The sequence below is a fragment of the Alnus glutinosa genome, chromosome 5 (genome assembly GCF_958979055.1).
Source record: "Alnus glutinosa chromosome 5, dhAlnGlut1.1, whole genome shotgun sequence".
NCBI classification, from domain to species: domain Eukaryota; kingdom Viridiplantae; phylum Streptophyta; class Magnoliopsida; order Fagales; family Betulaceae; genus Alnus; species Alnus glutinosa.
Genome location: NC_084890.1, coordinates 23,646,840 through 23,659,248, shown reverse-complemented (window position 1 = coordinate 23,659,248; position 12,409 = coordinate 23,646,840).

The following is a 12,409-nucleotide window of genomic DNA, read 5'->3' as shown; positions in this document are numbered from 1 at the left end:
ACCAAAACCCCCTTACTTTAGGGAATCTTGTTAAATCGGATGGAAGATGTTATTTTTAGACGTTAAATTTTGTTTAAAGACAAAAATGCTCTCAAATAGTAATTTAATTAAAAAAAAAATATTAAACCTAATATATATATAGAAAGGAAAAGAAAGGGGGTGGCTGCCACCAGCTTGTGAGCCACCCCCAGAGGTGGCGCCGGCCACCCCGGAACCTAGGGTGGTGGCGCAGCCACCTCGTAGGCAGAGGGTGGCCCATGAGCCACCCCGGATGAAACCCAAGGGTGGCCGGCGCCACCTCTAGGAGTGGCTCGCAGCCACTCCCTTTCTTTCCTTTTTTTTATTGCTTTTTTTTTTTTTTTGTATTTGTTTAATTTTGAGGGTATTTTATGTAAATTTTAATTTTAAGCGGAAAGGGGATTTTGGTATGTAAATGGTAGTTCAATGCTCTCTTTGGTGAGTGTGTCAACTTGTGGTAGCATATTGACGATGACCGATAGTTCATGGGGGCAAAGGTAATTATCCCTAGAAATTAGTAGGTTCATGACATTTCCTAATAAACATAAAGCATGCTCAGTCCGCTGACATATCGCACGTTACCGTGAGACCAGTTTTGTAAGTATTTACTTACCTCAAACTCAAATGCTCATCCATAGGCTCGGACATCTCGAATTCCCACTACTGCGAAACATACCCTAATATTAAGATAATACAGCGAGATTTCTAACCCATGTATGTAAAAAAATCCTAAATATAACTAGGCCCTCTAACCTATCATTAAAACCATAATTAATCATTTTTAACAATTGTTGTACGTTCAGTATCGAGGTCGATCGTTCGACCAGCAAGAGTCGAATGTTCGATCAAATACAGCGAACGTTCGAGAGGTACCAAAATGCATGAAAAACTCAAAGCTTAAACCCCGACCATTCTCTGTCCTAACCAAAGTACATAATAGATTTATAATAATATGCTAAATTATACCAACGTGCGAGTTTTTGGAAAATGGGGCTAAGCTCCCAAATTAATAGAAAATATTCCCTTTTAAAAGAAATAAATCATGAACATCTCATGATATGTTTGAGAATCATTAAAAACATGATATAACACATAACCAAGACACTAACAACATGAAAAATGGGCTTAAAGTTCAAGGTTTTTACCTCATTGAAGTTGATCAACACCAAGAGCACTTCCTCTCTCTCTAAGATCACTCTCTTACTCAAAAAATAGGGTAGCAAGGATGCTTGGAGGTGTAGGGAAGTCTGAAGGGCATGGGAGCGGGAGTGGTTTAAATATACGAGAGATAAGGCTTAATGATGTGGATAGTAGGTTAAAATTTATTTTCAGGCAAGGTCAAACTCTAGGTGTACGTGTTCGACCATTCGGTGTACTATTCTGAACAAAGAAATGGATCTATACCGGATGTTTCAAAGATGCTTCAAACGTTCGGTGTACTGTTTCTGAACAAGAAAAATGGGTCCGCCTCTGACATTCCAATGATGCTTTGACGTTCGAGTAGAGAATCATATTGAACGTTTCAGGGATGCGTCGAACGTTGAAATAAGGGTTAAAAAAAAATTATTATTTTGATGTTTTTAAGAAAATCATTTTAGTAAATTAACAATACAAGATATTTTTATAAAATGGGATTTAGTTACTTATTATTTTCTATTTATTATTAGTGTTATTTTATATTTATTATTATTTAGGTATTACACATATTTTTCAAGATTGATCCCTACTCAAGGAAATCTGATTTTTAGGATTTTCAAAATCTCTAAACGACTATTTAACACTATAATTCATTCTTATCTCAACCCTAGCCTTCTACACATTTTTCAAGGTCTCGATAAGTTGTCTTAAACAAAATAAACTCAAACATAGCCCCTATACACATCAACAAATGAAAATAAAGAGAAAGGGTGAGAGCTTTTACCTCATTGAAGCTTGAGTTTGCTCCCAAAAGCACCAAGCTCTCTCTCTCTCTCTCTCTCTCTCTCTCTCTCTCTCTCTCTCTCTCACTCTCTCTCTGTTGGAAGACGAATGAAAATGAAGGTTTAGGGTTTCACAAGAAAAATCCAAAGTTTGGGAGAAAAGGTGGAACTTTTGAAGAGCTTAGGTTACCAAATTAGGTAGGCACCGTAAAGGGGTGAGCTTTAGGGTTAATAGGTCTAAATGCTTAGAGTTAAGGGATGTGTTGAAGTATGTTGAAGGAAAATGGAAGGAGAAAGGGTAAATTTGGAATCTTTAGAATATATTGTAAAGCTGGGTTTTTAAGGCTCAAAATATTATTTGGAGAAGAAAATAAGATAACTTTAGGGTTTTGGGTGTTTGGGGAGTGAAAAGATGATGAATAGTGTCATTGTTTGAACCCCAGTTCTAACGAGATATGAACAGTGAGTCTCATTTGAACTCTTATTAAAAGGTCGTTATAACGAGGCTCATTCGAATGATACACGGAACTAAATGCAGAAATATTAAGTGTATGCTCTAAGTTAGGGTTTTATGATTTTGGGACTCGACTAACAATAGAAAATACGTACATGCGGAAGAAGCCGAGTTGTATGAAGGAGAATTGATTAAGGAGTATTACACACAAAGTAAGTAAACGGACGTAAAAACTTTAAAGTGATATTTTTGTAAGCATTACTTTTTTTCGATAAATGACAAATGTGCATACTCTTATAATCATGAAATTTTTTTATGATTTATGTGTTGTGAGCCCTAAAGTTTGAGATGAAATGTGTTGATTTTTATGATACTCAACTGCATGATTTACAAATGTAAAATGAAGAGACATAATTTGTATGACATGACCACGAGTGAACTGTTATATGAAAATATTAAAAATAAATTTGGTGGCATGTGCATACCAGTATATATAGATTTGACCTTATTACCTAGTTAATGGGATGACAATTTGTACACTAGATTTGAGTGCTATTGTGACTGGAACAAACACCTACTAGGTAAGTGATGTGTTTTAAAATGTACTCGCAAGTGCACGAATCGTTATGCAATATAGCGTATTGCAAGTGCGAGGTCGATCCCACAGAGAAATGGTCAAATATTAGTGTCTTGCTTAATTAACCTTGTTTTAATCTAGTTCCAAATGTTTGATGCTTAAGAACAAAAGACCTAGGAAAAGAAAGGTGCAATGAAATAAAAGAAACTAAAGCTAAAGAATCCACCAAACCAAATCCTACAACTCACACCCTTGGTTTCCACTTGAACATCCAAAGAACATTAAGCTTAGGGTGTTATTCAAGTCTCTTAACCACATCCCAAAGAACCATTAAATGAATCCAACACTTTGACAAATCACAAAGAGTACCAATTGAAATCCAAACATCCAATGTATCATTCAATCACAATGGATATCTTCATTCAAACCGATAAAACAATGTATTAGCTGGTTGAAACACATAAAATGTCCTCTATCCACCAATAATCACATTCATTCCAAAAGATAAAGCTTTAAATGAATGGAACTTGAACAACTAACAAGATATATCATTAAATGGGCAAGTGGTGCACCAAGATTGTGAGTGTCATCAATGGAAAGGTTTCATCCTCAACCCTAGTTGAGGTTACTACCCCTCCATGACTAAGAACACCACAAGAACATGATGAACACCCATGGAAGTAAAAGAAGAAGTTTTACAAAAAGAAAATATATGAAAATAAACTACTGATTTAAACTACAAGAAGCACGAAATTAAACCTAATTACAGAATCTCTACTCTATTCTACTCTACCCTACTCTACATTATGCTACTCTTCTATCTTGCTCTTCTTCTTCAGCCTTGGCCTCCTTTTATAGCCAAGAGGATGGCCGGTTGGTTTTGTGTGGAATGGGTGAGTGGGTGTTATTTTATGTATGAGTGGAGAGATGAGTGATGAGTGTTTTATGGAATGAGTGGTGAGTGTTTTATGGAAAGATGCTACTTTATGTTGAGTGGGGGAAAAAAGGTGATTAAGTGGCTGAGAATGTGGAGAAAAACGTGTATTGGCTCTAGCTTTGGGGAGACAAGGGATGAAGCAAAAGAAAAATAATAAGAGAGATGGTTCCGGATTTTCGGGATGATCCGACGACTGAAATTAAAACAGCCATATCTTTTTCCACGCATCTCCAAATTGGCTGAAACTTGTTGCGTTGGAAAGCTGACATCTTGAACTTAAATTTAGACCTAAGAAACTCTCAAAAAGGATATCGTTTGGTCCTGTTATGATCAGTCTAAATGTAGTGGTCTGCTGCATCCGAATTTCCTTGTATTTTGCTTGAATTGTATCATTTCTCTCTTATTGTCCTACAAAATATAAAAACACTAAAACTAACCAAAGCATTAGAAAATAACAAAGCTAAAGGTTTAACTAATGTAAATTAAGGGGTCCAAATACACAATATTTGGTACTCATCAGTAAGGTCACTAGTTGTGGGTATCACTAGGTTGAGCAATGTCACCCGTGGTCGAACCCAATCGATCAGATAGTGGGTATCACGCTTTGTGTAATGCCCGGGGGACCGAGGTTGTACCATAAGTTCTACAGGATGTGCAAACCACAACGTAAAAGGATTAACGATACGAATAGCCGAAATTGAGGAGAGATATAACCATTTTCATATACATGTCTCTATATATATACTTGTGCATATCAACGTGATTTTGTCTTACTTTCCTTATAAAAACTCATAATGTATGGAACATATTACATTCACTTGTATTGTAAATGAATGAGTTCACTACATATTTATGCTTTCATGTACAATTTACTTACTAAGTCATAAACTTTTTTTTTTTTTTTTTTTCATTTGTAAAACATCTATTTTACAAAAGAGGTGGCCTTAGCAACTACTTTAAAAGTTTCGAAGGTAGATGCCGCTACCTAGGGGCTAGGGCCTTAGATGTTTAAAGTTTTATTTATAAGTTTTGGACAATATTGGCTTCGTGCCTTAGATGTAATTTGTTTAAGTACCATTTGATGGCAAGTAATTAAGACTTTTTTTTTTTTTTTTTTTTTTTTTCTAATTGAAAAGGCGGGAAGGGGCGACCGGTGTAATTACCCCCCTTGGCCATGATTATCGAGGTTCCCACCCGCTGCGAAATGTTCGGTTTGAGCCATAACTACTGCCCTGAAATGCAAGTCCGCTACCACAACCCTACCAAAGTGGAAGTTGGTAAAGCCCCTTCTTAGTAGTATCTGGTTCGCGGACTACTATCGCAAGCGGGTTCAAACCCGTGACCACTAGGAAGAAGTAGGGGGGGAATTGATGCGGTGGTGGAATGTACTAAAGCCATAGATGCCAACTGCTATTATGTTTATGAGATATCATGTGTGTTGATGACTTATAAATGCTCTGGTTAGCTTAACGATGGTAGTAGTTAATTTATTTTTTTTAAAAAAAATACCCATGTTTTTTCCCTGCAAATCTCATCAAGTAGCTACTGAGGTTAATTATTAGTTAATTAATTTAGGGTGTTACAACAGGTGGCTATGTAGTGTCTCTCTACGGTTTTTGCACAATCTATTCCATATACAAAATCACCTTCAAACTATTAGTTTAGTTATATAAGAATTCAAACGCGTTAACTCTTTATTAAATCATATTCAATGGCCTTGTTTGGTAAGGGAGTGTGAGTTGAGGGTAGTAGTAAGAAATGATAGATGTGATATAAAGTAAAAAGAATTTCTATAAAAAGGTGAAAAAGTTTTGTGTTGTAGTGAATTTTTTTATTTAAATAGTAATAAAAAATTATTGATGTGATATAAAGTTAAAATGTTTTAAAGTTGATTGTTTTTAGGAAAAGTGAAGAGGGGGAGGGAGAATTTTCTCTCCCTTGCCAAATAAGGCCATTATACTTACCATTAAGCCATTTGTTTTTCATGAGAGTGATTTAGAAAAATAAAATAATTTTATAACTCATGCTTAGGGTCCTTGTGATCCGTTTAATTTAATTTACATATGCCTTATTAATGGGCTTACACATTCTAAGCTCATATACTTAGGCTTTGTCTAAGGGCACATTTGGTACGTGGAATAGACCCATGGAATATAATGATCATTCTTGAAAATAACTATTAATTCCCTAAGAAAAAGAAATACATATTCCTCTAAAAATAAAGCAGATGAATAGCTATTCGTTGAGGAATAAATGAGTTTTTTTTTAAAAAAACCATTAATTTTTTTTTTTCTTTAGAATTCTTTTTTTTTTTTCAAGTTATATTATATGCAAGACTCATATCTCCCCAAAGGTGGTGTGGTTTTTAAAATCATCATTGGACCAAAACCCAATAATGATCAATCCAAAATATAATTGTGATTTTAAAAACACATCACTTTTGGGAAGAGAATAAGAAGTTAATAAGAGTCTTGAATATATCATTATTCTTTTTTTAAAAATAAATAAATAAATAAATCATACAGATCTATGGGGTGGTGTGACTAATATCTTATTCTTTTGTCATGGTTTAGTCGCCCACCAAAGATTTTGTTTTTTTAAAAAAAAAAAAAATTATTATTATTATTATTATTATTATTATTATTATTATTATTATTATTATTATTATTATTATCTCTAGCCGCTGTTTATCTTTGAAGATTTCATAACAAAAGCTCGGGTTTTATCTTTGGCAGGTAACTTTCCCTTCTTCTTCCTGGCTGTTATAAGATTTTAGCTATTTGGTTGTTGGGTTTGTGTGAAAAGATAAAGAAATGGAAAGAAACAAATTTTGGGATTTGGGTTGTTTTCACTATTTTGGGTCTACCAAGGTTCAGCAATTGTTGCAGGACTTCTTCGATGGAAAGGAGCTCTGCAAAAAGATTAACGCCGATGAGGCAGTTGCCTATGGTGCTGTTGTTCATGTTGCAATCCTAAGTGTAACAGTTCTGATCTATTACTTCAGTATTTCAAGGAAAAAAGAGAAAGAACAATAGAATATCTGAGAGAAGAAACTAAGAAAAGATTGAAGAAAGAATGGCAACAATTTCATTCATAGAACTTGGCAATTCAAGGAGCCAATATACCTCTGCATCAACTCTGTTTACAACAAGATTGAATGAATGCTTCTACCAACTCTCCTTTCACTTATACCCTCGCATGCCAACAGAATAATGAACTCCACTATTACAATCATTAAACGCTAAAGTTTTACAACTCAACTAATAACAGAACAATTAATAACAACTAGTTGATCCAGCTAAGCTCTTCTTGCGCTAGCTTCTTATTCACCAAGCCACCACGTAGCAACCCTTTAAACCACATGTCATGATCCAGAGAAGACATGTTACAATACCCTCTCCATTTAAAGCACCTTGCCCATAAGATGCGGGTAGGCTTGGGCTAAGGCATGAAAAGACTCCCAAGTGGCATCCTCAATAGATTGACCTACCTACCTCACCAAAACTTCAATAAAAGGTCTATTATTCCTAGGACTGGATCGGCGGTCAAGAACAGCACTAGGTTCAGGTTGTAAAACTCCATCCGAGTCTACTGGAGGCAAAATAGGAATAGGCACTACAGTAGTTTCCAATTTTGGCTTTAATTGGGACACATGAAAAACAGGATGTATCTTGGACTGTGGTGGTAGCTGCAACTCATAAGCCACCTCTCTGACCCTTCTAAGTATAGGAAAAGGTCAATAAAACCTTGGAGACAGCTTCAAAGATTTTCGAGCAACAACAGAATGCTGCCTATAAGGTTGCAATCTAAGATATACCAATTGCCCCACCTCCAAAACTTTGTCACTCCTGTGAAGATCAGCATACCGCTTCATACGTTGCTGAGCCTGATGCAGATTATGTTGAAGAAGGCTGAAAATTTGTTCCCTAGTATGAAGTAAGTCATCCACAACATGCACTTTAGTAGTACCGGAAACATAGGATAACAGCCGTGGGGGAGGAACACCAAAAACAGCCCCAAATGGTGTCATTTGAATTGCTGCATTCCATGTCGTGTTGTACCAAAATTTCCTATAGTAATTGGTTAGTCCAAGAAAGCCTCTCAAAGACTTAACCATATTAGGAAATGGCCACTCACTCATGGCTTGGATCTTCATGGGGTCAGCTTTCACTCCAAATTCTGAAACCACATGACCCAAACACTCCACCTCTTTACATCCAAAGCGGCATTTAGATTTCTTTGCAAACAACTGACGCTTCCAAAGGATAGCCAAGGTAGTCTCCAAATGCAGCAAATGAGTAGCAAAATCACTACTAAAAACCAAGATGTCATCGAAGAAAACCAAAATGAATTTTCTAAGATGAGGCCTAAAGACATCATTCATAAGGCTTTGGAATGTCGAAGGTGCATTGGTTAGCCCAAAAGGCATAACCAAAAATTCATAATGTCCTTCATACGTGCGAAATGTAGTCGTAGGAATGTCATTCTCCTTCACCCGAATCTGGTGATATCCGGACCTCAAGTCCAGCTTATAAAACCACTTAGCTCCCCATAATTCGTCCAACAATTCATCCACAACCGGGATGGGGAACTTGTCCTTAACTGTAACCTTGTTAAGGGACCTGTAATCCATGCACATACGCCATGTACCATTTGCTTTTCTGACCAAGAGAGCAAGAGAAGAGAAAGGGCTATTGCTGGGTCTTATCACACCAGTTTGCAACAAGTCTTTAACTATTTTTTCAATTTCTGCTTTCTGATAAAACAGATACCGGTAAGGTCTTACCGAAACTGGTTGAGCCTCCTCCAACAAGGGCATTTGATGATCATGCTGCCTCGGTGGTGGAAGTTCTGTGGGCTCCTGAAAAACATCTGAAAACTATTGCAAAAGTCTGTCCAAAGAAATGGAAGACTCAGCTGCTACCAACTGCAGATTCTCACTAGTCTCATCAGAGGAATTCATTAACTGCAAAACAACTCCTTTGTTCTTTTGTTGTGAAACCTTAAAGGTATCAGCATTCTCTAGACACCATTCAGCCCCCATCTGCAATCCCTTCAGCAAACATTTAAGACCTCCATAATTGAACTCCATTGTCAAAGTGGCAAAGTCCCACAAAATAGGACCTAATAGCTGCAACCATTGAATGCCCAGCACCATATCACATCCGGCCAATGGCAAGACAAACAAATTAACCTAAAAAGTGGACCCTTGCATCTTAAGCCCAATATCATCACATCTACTCGAACTTACACAACTTCACCATTTGCAACCCTCACTTTAATAGAGTCTTGATTATTAGGTATGATACCTAACTGAGCAATAAATTTGGAGTCCACAAAATTGTGGGTACTCTCTGAATCAATACGAACGATCACCTTATGATGCTTCAAAAATCCTATTAACCGCATGGTTTTAGGTGAAAGGGTGCCTGTAATAGCATTCAAGGAGATTTCAGGCTCCTCTCCTGCCAGCACCTCATAATTCTATTCATCTAACACTAAAGTAGCTTCATCCACACAATCTTCTTCCAAGGCTCAATCATAAAGAGCTTAGGAGCTTCACAGACATGGCCACGAAACCATTTGGTATCACAGGAAAAACATAACCCTTTTCTTTTGAGTTCCTCAACTTGGGCAGGAGAAATCTTTTGCACAGGAATTGTGGCCTTAGGATTTTCTACCCCCTTAGGCACTCTTAACGGTAAAAATTTAGAAGGCCCTTGGAAACTCATCTTGGGGTTGTATGACCTGCCACTAGACTAGAAATTTTTATTCTGAACAAAACTCCAAGAACTTTTAGAAGACTTTCTAGAATTCAAGATTAATTCTTCTTGAATCTTGGCCAATGAGTAAGAATCAGTCATGGTTTTGGGGTTAAACATCCGCACAGGTAAACGAATATCATCACTTAACCCACCCAAGAAACAACTAATTTTCAAATGATCTAGTAATCCTGAAACACGATTAGCTAGATACTCAAACTGGGATTTATATTCCTATACACTCCCTGTTTGTTTCAACTTAACTAGGGTCTCCATGGGATCATCATAGGATCCCGCGCCAAACCTAGTTTGTAAAAGGTTTAGAAACTCAGGCCAAGTGGTCAAGACATTGCTATTATGCAACTCTTGATACCAAACCAGCGCCTTTCCCTCCAAATGAAACCTAGTAATAACAAACCGATGTGGGTCAGGGATAACATAGTAATCAAAGAATTGGGTTGAACGGTAACACCAACCTTTAGGGTCGTCTCCATTGAATTGAGGAAAGTCCAAACGAAGCGGCCTGGTAGAAAAAACCTTGCCACCATCAGAATGCTCCACCGGAAAAACAGGAACAGGATTTTCTTGACTACTGGATCCTCCTTGTGCATTCACACCAGGGACAGCCGCTGGCCTTTTCCCCTTAATCATTGACTGCATTTCCTGAAACTAATCATTATGTCGTTGAGCTATCTTTTCCAACAAACGCCGGAGCGCATCCACCATCATCTGTAACGTGGACTGCCCATTCTACAATTCTTGAACCTCTTGGGACGTCGATCGTGTCTGAGTCATTCTGAGACAAAATAGCAGAAGCAGTGGTTGAAGGCTCTGATACCACTTGTAACAGTTCTGATCTATTACTTCAGTATTTCAAGGAAAAAGAGAAAGAAAAATAGAATATCTGAGAGAAGAAACTAAGAAAAGATTGAAGAAAGAATGGCAACAATTTCATTCATAGAACTTGGCAATTCGAGGAGCCAATATACCTCCGCATCAACTCTGTTTACAACAAGATTGAATGAATGCTTCTACCAACTCTCCTTTTACTTATACCCTCGCATGCCAACAGAATAACGAACTCCACTATTACAATCATTAAACGCTACCGTTTTACAACTCAACTAATAACAGAACAACTAACAATAACTAACTGATCCAGCTAAGCTCTTCTTGCACCAGCTTCTTATTCACCAAGCCACCACGTAGCAACCCTTTAAACCACGTGTCATGATCCAGGGAAGACATGTTACACTAAGCGGTGAGGGTAATGAGAAGGTGCACGACTTCTTGTTGGTGGATGTCACTCCTCTTTATCTCAATACCAAAACCATCAATCAAAGATAATATTTACGATTGGAATCGTATATACCTGAAAAATCATCTAACATCATAAAAGGATTCAAAGACTTCAATTCAATCCTGATAATCATCAAATGGCCCAACAAAAAGAATGAATACCCAAATGATAAAAACTGAAGAACATCAGAATATAAGATCCTCAAATCCTGTAAAAGAGATTTAACATCAGAATATAAGGATCATGATTCATGAACCAAAACTGAAGAACATCAGAATATAAGGATCAAGATAAAAACGAACCAAAATTGAAAAATATCCTCCAAAGAATGAATACCCAGAAGCGGAAAACTCAAGAAAGAAAGAACCCACGAATCAAAATCGATTAATAAAATTTAAAACAAACAATAAAGGCCCAAAGAAAGGCAAGAATACCTTCCAATGTCTCTCCTAATTAACAATAGCACCATCACCCTCATGTTGAGGTTTGGCCGAAACCTTCTTGGCTACCAATTAATCTCGGTCTGTTAAAAGCAGGGGCTTGATCTGATTCAGACATGATGATATTTTTGATTGTTGATTGTTGCTGGCTTTGTGTTGAAAAGTAGCTTGTGTGTTTATGATGAGCTTTGCTCATGCTTTCCGGCAGCCAGCCCATGGGGGAGGCGGCGAGCCCAACCCCCTTTTATCTTTCTTTTTTTAATAAAAATAATAAAAAATAATAATATTTTAAGATGATATAGCGAAAATGAACACGTGGAACTAACAGAAGTTGTGAAAATGGACGGAAAAGTGAAGGAATGACTCATTTTAAATTCGCGAAAAAGTTAAGCACTAAATACTGATTTTAAAAAGTAATATATCAAATTCAAATGGTATTCCGACTCATGGATTTATTAGACATTTACCATATATATATATATAGTGTATTTTAGTAATTTTGATACAATTCCAATAAGAGCACGAGTGTTGTTACCAAACTAAGGAGTCTACCTTCTTGTATTAAAATTAATTTAGAGATCCTTATGGTTGGCTTAATTTACAAATCGCTCCCTTGAGTCAAATTTCGTTAAAATTTTTGATAGATTTTGTTAGGCACCACGCCAACGCCAATAAGATGGTGACACGTGTCAATGATTACAATAATAAAAAATAATACTTAAAAAATCATTTTTTTGAAAAAAAAAAATTTGAAAAGAGAAAAAGGGTGGCTGGCCACCCCTAGCCAATTGGAGGGGACAGGGGGCACACGGCTACCCCCAGAGGTGGCCGAGGGTGGCGCGCGGCCACCCCCAAATGAGTAGCTGCCTAACCAGCGGCCACACCTTTTTTATTTTTTATTTTTTAAAATTAAGTTTTATTTATTTATGTTTTCAATATTTTTTTATTATGATCGACACGTGTCGCCATCTTATTGACACGAACGTGGTGCCAAAGAGAATT